Source organism: Bos grunniens, chromosome 18 (genome assembly GCF_055505025.1).
Source record: "Bos grunniens cultivar Pamir isolate PY7600 chromosome 18, Bosgru_T2T1.0, whole genome shotgun sequence".
NCBI lineage: Eukaryota > Metazoa > Chordata > Mammalia > Artiodactyla > Bovidae > Bos > Bos grunniens.
Genome location: NC_141182.1, coordinates 16,332,070 through 16,342,221, shown reverse-complemented (window position 1 = coordinate 16,342,221; position 10,152 = coordinate 16,332,070). Strand labels below are relative to the sequence as shown.

The following is a 10,152-nucleotide window of genomic DNA, read 5'->3' as shown; positions in this document are numbered from 1 at the left end:
GAGAGCAACCTTTCCCTGCACCTGGTAGGGTGCCAGGAACCCAGAGGCATCAGTAAACAGCAGATCTCTTCTTTTAAAGAGCTTCAGGCAGAGAGTTCCTTCTCCTTCTATTCGCATACCTTTCTGCCCCAGCCTGAGGAAGCCACTGAGGCTTTTTTTACAGCTCATTGTTTCTGTTTTCATTTCTGCTTGACCTCCCTTTGCATTTTTTTTTTTTTTCCCCTTTTCTCTCCAAAGCTGTTAGATGTAGAAGGCAGGGTTGAGGACTGCAGGCAGAGACTGAGGGCAGCTGGGGGTAGATAGGGACAAGAGGCATGGACAGACGGTGATGTTGAAAGCTTGGTCTCTGTGCATCAAATCAAATCTCAGAGACAGAATTTTAGGTGAAGTTTAAAAAATAGCTTCATTGCTTTGCAGGCAAAGGGGGACTCAGCAGGCTCCTGTCCCAAAAAACTGTATGTCCCAGTCTGGGAGTGTTTGATGAGGCGTCTTACAGCAATAGCTCAAGGATGGGGATTGTGAACAAGATCAGGTTGTGTGCAAGGACTGCATTCCTTTAATCTAGACTCAGGCAGTCTTCTCAGTGAGCGTCTCTGGTTTCTCTAATCTTGCTTCAGGTGGTTTCTTGGCTGTTCTTCCCTTGACTAGCAACTGTTCAAATCCACCCTTTGGAACTCAGGGAGGGTCCTGGAGGCTGGAGTCTACACTCTTCAAATAAGAGACAAGGGACAGAAGGGCTTCCATGCCCAGGAGCCCTACAGGGTCCTGCTCAGTTTCAAGCGTATGATGAGCTGCAGGAGTCTGGGGACCTGGCCTCTCTTCCCAGCAATGTTATTGGCCCACCTCCCCACTCCAGGCACTGGGATGCCCCTAACTCAAATGGCACCTTCTTGTGAAACAGAAAATAGTATCTTTCCTCCAGTAGATGCAACCCATGGACAGCTTGGCTATCTAGCACATGCGGTATTTCAGCTTTACACACTCATCTGCTGAGTTCATTATACAGCAAAAATCCTGCACAACTGTATACAGAAGCTCTGTTTGGTCAAAGCACATAACTTATGTGTTATGTTATGTTTCCGCTGTTTCCTCGTCTGCAAAAAATAAATAATACCAGCTGCCCAATTTGAGTTGTATATGTGAATTCTTTTACCTTTTTATTATGAAAGATAATGTATAAGCAGAAAAGTGGGTGAAATAAATGTGCAATGCTCCAAGGTTATTTCAGAGGAAAATGAAATGATGCCAGAGAAGGGACCTTGCAGAGTTTAGGTACTAAGTTAATGTAACTAGTTATTAAGTCAGAGCCAAGAGTTTTCACACCTTCAGGGAGATAGTTTAGGTTGGCTGTCTGCTTCCTATTCTGAATAGAATCCCCTTTGGGCTCCCTTAAGCAACTTCTATGGCTCCTCTCACAGGAGAAGTTGCTGCTCTGTGGTGCTGCGTTCAGGGAGGAGATGCTGCAGGAGTTGGCTGGCATCTTGCCCTGCGCTCCTCCTCCTCCCTTCACCACCAAGTATGACTCACGCTGATATGGGGAGCCTGAGTCTCTCACCCACTCACACACCGAGCAGCTCTCAGCATTGTAGATAAGACTGTATTTGACAGAGTCAGGTTGGCCTGACCCATTGCCTCCAAGATTTGTGACCTGCAGTAAATCACCTTACCTTTCTGTGCCTCAGTGTCCGTATATGTAAAACAGGAATAATAGAATCTAACTCATAGGCTTGCAGCAGATTTACATGTGATAAGCAGTCTAGCTGACAGCATGATCTCATGGGACTATAATTCAATTCTCTTGGTGACCAAGCTCACTGTTCTTGGGTTCCTCATTCTCTACCCTCCCTGGGAAGATGAGCTCTGATAAAAGCCAGCTCCCCACCCTTCCCCTGGGAGGGAGCCACTAAGAGAACTTCTTCTCTAATCACAAAGGTGATTTTTAATGCATATTATCAATCACTTGAGAGGATAAATAGCCATTTGCTGAGCAAAGTCACTTCTAAGCCTCTTGGAAGAACCCTCTTCCCCTTTTCTCTCAGGAAGAGGCTTTTCTCTCAATAAATGCATTTTTCTATGAGGATAAGAAACAGCTCAATAGCAATGCCTATGTCTAGGTTTTATCCAGAATCTGGTCAAAGACAATCTCTTTTCAGATTCCTGTGGAAAACTGTCAAAGACCTTAGGGATACTCCCTCAGATAGTCATGCCAACTCCCCTTAATCATGTTCTGTGTGTGCTAGGACAACCCTTTGTTTTGAGGATATGGGCACTTGACCTTGTATATGACAAATACGTGCACAGTTACATGTGGATAGCTCTGACAGAGATTTCTCCACTCCAGAGAAGCAGAAGATTGCAAAGAATCCTCCAACTCCAGTGTGCCAAAATATCTTCAATATAACTGAGGTAAAGGGGTCCGTGCATCTCAAGAAGGGGGCTCATCCCTGGATGGATCCAGGGCAGTTCTAAGTATCCTGAAATCATATATAACATTTTATCTTATGTGTGATATGTGAGTCATTTTAGAGTTTCCACTGATCCTCAAAAAGATCCACAGCCCTCAAAATATTAAAACAAATGAACAAGGAGTTAGAGGCCACAAAAAGACCACAAAGGATGAGTGAATGCGTGAAGCAGGTCAAGTGGAAAAGGAAGGGCTGAGAGGGATGCAGTGAACTGGAAAGCACACTCACGGTGAAGAACATGAGGCCAAAAACGTGGCTTCTGTGTTCAGTTCAGTTGCTCAGTCATGTCCAACTCTTTGCAACCCCACGGACTGCAGCACACCAGGTCTCCCTGTCCATCACCAACTCCTGGAGTTTACTCAAACTCATGTCCATTGAATTGGTGATGCTATTCTACCATCTCATCCTCCGTCATTCCCTACTCCTTCTGCCTTCAATCTTTCCCAGTATCAGGGTCTTTTCAAATGAGTCAGTTCTTCGCATCAGGTGGCCAAAGTATTAGAGTTTCAGCTTCAAAATCAGTCCTTCCAATGAATGTTCAGGACTGATTTCCTTTAAGATGGACTGGTTGGATCTCCTTGCAGTCCAAGGGACTCTCAAGAGTCTTCTCCAAAACCACAGTTCAAAAGCATCAATTCTTCAGCAATTAGCTTTCTGTCACACGAGTGTATGTTCCTCAGTTCTTTGTCTCGTCACAGCAAAGATTTGGAGCAACGGACATTAAAGCCCTCGGCGCATCACAGCTCTTGGGTCTTGGACAAACCGTGTTACAGCTCTTAGGCAAATCAGTGTTACAGCTCCATTTTATTTAGAAGATAGCAGGAGAGAGGGTGAGAGAGAGAGAGAGAGAAAGAAAAGAGCACACGCACGTGGGAGATAGAGTCCGAGAGAAAGCTCTTTGGCTCCTCCTTTTATATGTTTTTTTCCTCCACCTGGGCCTGCCCTATGCAAATTGGGCTTAGCCAGGAGTGCTGTTTGTTCTGTTTGTTCCGCCTGAAGTCTTCACTCTGGTCCTCGGACCTTCCTTGTCTTTTAGCCACCGCCATTTTGGACTCCTTTTCCCTATTCTGACTACCTAACATTCCCCCCTCAAGAGATGGGAGGCCCAATTCTTTGGGAATAGGGGCGTTGAGGTCTTTCTGGCTACTTCCTGCTGAACTGGGGCAGTGAGGGGTATTGGGCCTCCCCCTCTTGCTAGTCTCAATCCTCAGAGTCCTTATAGCGGTGTCCAAGGCTGTGTGATATTTTCCGTGGTCAGCTGTAGTTTTATATCTTTGTTGAACTGGCACTGCATGTTGTAGCTGGTTGACCTGGGCAGAGACAAAACAGGTCAGACAATTGACAGTACATGGAATAATCATAAGCATCATCAATATAGCATAACAAGGACTAGTAGGGACATTGGTCAATTTTAAATTCACATCGCCAGGATAGCTCAAGTCACTCCTTGTTTAGGGATCAGAAGATCTGTCTCCTGTCTGTTTTGGAGTACAGTCTCTGTCAAGCTCTGTTGGCTCCTTAGAGTTATCCTGAGAAATCTTATCCCCAGAAACCAGATTTTGGGGGTGTTCATTAGAATGGCACTCATTGGTAGTTCTGAATAGGTATCTGAGATCTCCCAGGGGCTCACAGGTGTATTGAGTGTCCTCTTCTGTTTTCTTCCATGGCTTGACTCATGAGTAGTGAATCCAGGAGTCATGTCCTGGTACCTTGACTGCTGTGGGGGTAGAAAGTATTACAGGGTAGGGGCCCTTCCATGTGGGCTGGAGTTGAGCCTTTGGGGACCCATCTTTCCAGACTTTAATTAGGACTTGAGTTCCTGGAGCATATAGTGGTGACTCTTTAGAATCTTTTGGGTCCTGGTTCATACCCCACAAGCGTATATCCTGTTGGAATTGCCCAATGGTCATGGTATAAGACTGGAGGGTCTGAACCTCTGGATCTAGGAAGAGGTCATTGACATAAACAAAAGGTCTCCCATGTAGCATCTCATAAGGACTAAGACCAACCTGTTCCTTAGGGGCAATGCAGGTGCGGAGGAGAGCTATTGGTAAAGCCTCCTTCCATCCCAGGGAGGTCTCCTGGGTTATCTTTTTTATCGCTGATTTTAAGAATTGATTGGCTCTTTCTACTTTTCCTGAAGATTGAGACCTCCAGGCACAATGGAGATAATAAGTAATGCCCAATGCTTTCGAGACTCCTTGGGTGACCTTAGAAGTAAATGATGTCCCATTGTCACTTTGTAATGACCTGGGCAGACCAAATCTTGGAATGATTTCATGGAGCAGTTTTTTTTTTTTTTACCACCTCCTCAGCCTTCTCAGTCCGGGTGGGAAAGCCTTCAATCCATCCTGTGAATGTATCTATCATAACTAATAGGTACTTATACCCTTGAGAAACTGGCATCTGGGTGAAGTCCATCTGCCAGTCCTCTCCTGGGTAGGCCCCACATCGTTGGATGGGCTGGGCCAGCTGGGGTCTTTGAGCTCCTTGGGAGTTGTTTAATTGGCAAGTGAGACAAAAGGAGACCACCTGTCTTATAGTTGTTTGGAGGCCTGTTCCTCTGAAGGACCTTTCTAGTAGTATTTGGAGGGCCTTTTCTCCTAAATGAGTAGTGGCATGTAAGGAGTTATCCAACTTCCATTGGAGGTTTCCAGGCAGAAAAAGGAGTCCCTCCTTTTGGAACCACCCCAAATGATCTTCTTGAAAGCCCTCGCTCTTAGCTTTAAGAGTCTCACTTTCAGTATATGAAGGAGTTTCTGGCAAATAGTCTGTGGAACTAAGGTGGCAATCCCTATTAGGTCATGGTTCTGTAATGCTGCTCTCCTAGCTGCCTGATCAGATGCTTGGTTCCCTCGTGCCACTTCTGTGTTCCCTTTTTGGTGTCCTTTACAATGGGAGACTGAAACCTCAGTGGGCAGATGGACTGCCTCCAAGAGTCGAAGAATCTGACCACCATATTTGATTGGGGACCCTCGGGTGGTCAAGGGGTCCCTTTCTTTCCAAACAGCCGCATGTGCATGTAGCACCAGAAAGGCATACTTGGAGTCAGTGTAAATGGCTATTTTTTTTCCTTTTCCCAGCTCTAAAGCTCGAGTCAGGGCTATGAGCTCAGCTAATTGGGCTGAAGTACCTGGTTGCAGAGGCTTAGCCTCTATGGTCTCAAAATTGGAGACTACTGCATACCCAGCTCTTCTTTTTCCATCCAAGACAAAGCTGCTTCCATCAGTGTACCAGATTTCCTCAGGACTGGTCAGAGGATCTTCTGACAATCCCTCTCGGGGTTTTGTCCAGTGGTCCAAGGTTTCTAGACAAGAGTGAAAGGGGAGAGAGCCCTCAGGGGTAGGGAGGAGGGTGGCTGGGTTAAGAACCTCACAAGGGGATATAGTGAGGCCTGGATTTTCCATCAGCATTACTTGATATCTGAGGATTCTTTGATCAGACATCCATAAATGGCCTCTCCCATTTAGGAGTTGTTTTACTTGGTGGCTGGTAAAAATAGTTAGTTTGCCCCCAAAGGAGAGTTTTAAAGCATCTTCTATGCTGCAATATTTCGAATGCAGGGGGGCCAACCTCGGGAAGTTGGATCGAGCCTCTTGGATAAGTAAGCTACAGGCTGGGGCTCAGATCCCAACCTTTGAGTTAACACTCCCAAGGCTATTCCCTCTCTTTCATTGACATAAAGTTGGAATGCTTTTTCTGGGTCTGGCAACCTCAAGGCAGGTGCCTGAGTTAAGGCCTGTTTTAGTGTAGCCTCTGCCTCCTTTTGAGGAGTTCCCCACATCAGTGGGATTGAATCATCTCGTCCCTATAAGCTTTCATATAAGGGCCGGGCAATTAGACCATAGTTGGGTATCCAGATTCTACAATAACCAGTTAGTCCCAGGAAAGCTCACAATTGTTTTCAAGTCGTGGGGGAGGGCAACTGGAGGATTTCTTGTACCCGATCAAAGGACAGCCTCCTGGACCCGTGTGTAATCTGAACTCCCAGGTAAGTGACCTTTGTCTCGACCATCTGTGCCTTAGCACGGGAGACTTTATATCCCCTTTCTGCCAAGAAGTTTAGAACCTGAATTGCATGTTGTTGGGCACTTTTCTCATCTGGAGAGCAGATTAGTAGATCATCTACGTATTGTAATATTTTCTCATTAGGTCCCAGGTCCAGATCTAGGAGATCCCGGCTAAGGGCCTGTCCAAACAGGTGGGGGCTATCTCTGAACCCCTGAAGTAATACTGTCCAAGTCATCTGTTGGTTTTTTTCTCCTGGGGCCTCCCACTCAAAGGCAAAAAGGTATTGGGATTCTTTAGTCAGTGGTATGCAAAAAAATGCATCTTTGAGATCCAAGACTGTAAACCACTTGGCACTGGGTGGGATTTCTCCCAAGATTACATAGGGATTGGGTACTGTGGGATGGAGGGGGACTACATTTTCATTTATGATCTGGAGATCTTGAACCATTCGCCAGGTTCCGTCTTTTTTCTTTACTGAGAGGATTGGGGTGTTACATGGCGAACTGGTGGGGACCAATAGCCCGCAAGCAAGGAATTTATTTATTAAAGGCTGTAGTCCCTCCCAAGCCTCTCTTTTGAGAGGATATTGTTTCCAATTAGGAAATCAAGTGGGATCTCGGAGGACAATGATGACCGGTTCAGCTCGGTGGGCTCGTCCAGCACCTGGGGGTTGGTTTTGTCTTCCCATAGTTTTTGGTCCCTCTCTATTGAAGGTGTAATGGGTTCTTCAGTAGTAACCAGGAGCTGTAGAGCTCTAGGGGCTGAAAAACTTCCCATCACAAGGGTGGTCCCCAGTTTAGTGAGTATATCTCTTCCCAATAAGGGGGTAGGACACTCAGGGACCACCAGAAACTGGTGGGAAAGTATTTGTCCATCCCAGCAACAAAGAAGTGCTCGGGTGAATCTTTTAGTAGTTGCTTTTCGTGTAGCACCCAAAATGGTACAGGTTTTGGAGGAGAAGGCTCTGGAGTAGGAGATCAAGACAGAGTAGGTAGCCCCTGTGTCAATCAAGAAATTCTCAGACCTACCTGCCACATCCAGTTGCACCCTTGGCTCCAGCCCCGTGATGGTTATCTGTGACAGGCGGGCTGGCTGGAGCGGGCCGCTTCAGTCCTCTTGAACCACCGTGAGGGTAGGCTTGGCACTTGACCTTGAGGCTCTTGGGTCCCGGGGGCAGAGTGTCGCCCGATGTCCCAGTTGATGGCATTTGTGGCAAGCTGTTCTAGGAGACTTGTCACGGTTTGGACACTCTTTGGCCCAATACCCCGCCTGTCTACAGATCAGGCATCTGTCTCGTGCCTTGTCCCTCAAGGACTTGGGGTTTGCCATAGGGCTTCTCTGGAGGGCAGCCAGCATCTGGGCATGCCTTGTCTCTTTCTTTCTCTCCTTCTCCTGGGCCTTGGCCTCCTTCTCCTGTTCTGTTATAAAAGGTATTGGTGGCTGTCTGGACCATCTCATCTAAAGAGGCAGCAGGGTCCTGCTGTTGTAGCTGCTGTAACTTAATTCTGATATCTGATGCACATTGGGACAGGAATTTGTCCTTTAAAATCACCCGTCCCTCGTAAGAGTCTAAGTCCAGGTTGGTAAACTTTTGGAGCGCCTCTTTTAGCCTCTCCAGAAAGGCAATGGGGTTCTCATTGGGCTCCTGAGTTATTGCTGAGACTGGGCACAGTCCCACAAGTAATAGGCTTCTTTATGTTTCCATGGGTGGACTTCCTTAGGGGTGAGTCTTTCTGAAGCTTATCCTACCCAGAACTGTTGCAACCTGAGAGCCAGGCGTCCCTGGGTCAGGGTGCAGATCCCCAGGCAGGCTGAGGCGTGACAGCCTCCTAGAGATCGAATCCCCGGGCAGGTCGAGGTGTGACAGCCTCCTGAGGATTGGGTCCCTGGGCAGGTCGAGGCGTGACGACCTCCTGGGACCCCTGGGACTAGAGGATCCCCAAACAGGTTGAGGCGTGACAACCTCTCGAAGACCGATCCCTAGGCAAGTCAAGGCGTGATGACCTCCTGGGACCCCCGGGACTGGAGTTTGGGCGTCCCCAAGATCTCCAATGTGACCAGTATTGGGTAGGATTAGGGGTTGGATATTATAGAGTATTTCCCTCCCAAGGCCAACTATTTTCTGATTGTCTCTTCAGAAGATTGTAGAGGCAACCTTGTGGGTCTGGATGGGGCTTAGGAAAAGAGCACAAAACAGGAGGGAAGGGGGCAGAGCACAACCTTTGAAAGAATGACATAGCACAAGGGTATAATGTAAACCAATTAAAATCAATTGGGTCCAAGATGACAAGTCAACTTCAAGTGAACCTTAATCCCCAATCTATAAGCCAACAGACACACCCAGAGGTGGCAGGACAGCTCCAAGGCACAAGGTAAAAGAGGGAGGATGGGTGGTTCCCCAATGGCTGGGATTATCCTCTCACTCATTAGCATATGAATTCCATTCCCTCACAAAATCTAGCCAGGCCTAATACCATGGCCGAAGCCCTTGCCCTCGGCAATGGTTCATACCCCGAAGGGTGACTTCTGTCTGGATCCTAACAAATCTACCTCTTATCGCTTTGTCTCTCAATGAATTTTTGCAATGAGACATCAGAGCCTGAGTTTCATTAGTTTTGGCTGGGCTTGAGTCCCGGGAGAGAGCTGAAGAACAAGAGGAAAAAGCAGTGGGAAAAACATGCCAAGGAATCCCCTTCATAGCCCGCCGGAAAATTTGCTAAATATCTGACCGGTGCTCACAGTTTCATTGGTCTGATCTTTGGCACAGAGAAGAGAAAGGACAGAAGAACCCCCACCAGCTTGGGTAACAGCTACTGGGGCTCAGCAGATAGCGCCTTTGGGACATGCTGAGGAGTAGCCTCTCCAGAGTCCCTCAGTTGTGCCCCTGCTGCCCGCCTGTTCGCGGGAGGTTTGAGGAAACAAGAAAGAGAGATTGTAAAGGTCCCTCCAGCCATAGGAGCGAGGACCTCTTACCTTAACTGGAGGTCTTCTGGAATCTGAGACTGGGCCGCGTGAGCTTTGTGCTGAGTTCGGTTTTCGTTGTCCCGGTTTCCAGCACGATGGGCCTTCCCCTGCGCTGAGTTTCTTCACCTTCCGCTTCTAGCGCGGGAGCTTCGCTGAGTTGGGCTCCTGCTGTGCTTGGCCTCTTCCATGCAGAGGTTGTTTCAGCCAGGTTATATCCAAGTCACGGCACCATAGATGTCACGCGAGTGTATGTTCCTCGGTTCTTTGTTTCGTCACAACAAAGATTTGGAGCAACGGACATTAAAGCCCTCGGCACATCACAGCTCTCGGGTCTTGGACAAACCATGTTACAGCTCTTAGGCAAATCAGTGTTACAGCTCCATTTTATTTAGAAGATAGCAGGAGAGAGAGAGGGTGAGAGAGAGAGAGAGAGAGAAAGAAAAGAGCGCACGCACGCGGGAGAGAGAGTCCGAGAGAAAACGCTTTGGCTCCTCCTTTTGTATGTTTTTTTCCTCCACCTGGGCCTGCCCTATGCAAATTGGGCTTAGCCAGGAGTGCTGTTTGTTCTGTTTGTTCTGCCTGAAGTCTTCACTCTGGTCCTCGGACCTTCCTTGTCTTTTAGCCACCTCCATTTTGGACTCCTTTTCCCTATTCTGCCTACTTAACACTTTCTTTATAGTCCAACTCTCACATCCATACATGACCACTGGAA

The 10,152-nt window shown here is 47.5% G+C and overlaps 1 long non-coding RNA gene across 1 annotated transcript; it reads right to left on the bottom strand.

Moving 5' to 3' along the window:
* Positions 1 to 3,250: 3,250 nt before the first annotated feature.
* LOC147353159 (uncharacterized) lies at positions 3,251 to 9,911 on the bottom strand. Its single transcript, XR_015145440.1, has 3 exons — positions 9,450 to 9,911; positions 5,599 to 5,772; positions 3,251 to 3,775 (listed from the first exon to the last, which is right to left on the bottom strand). It is a non-coding gene; the product is annotated as an uncharacterized LOC147353159 (long non-coding RNA).
* Between the last annotated feature and the right edge of the window lie 241 nt (positions 9,912 to 10,152).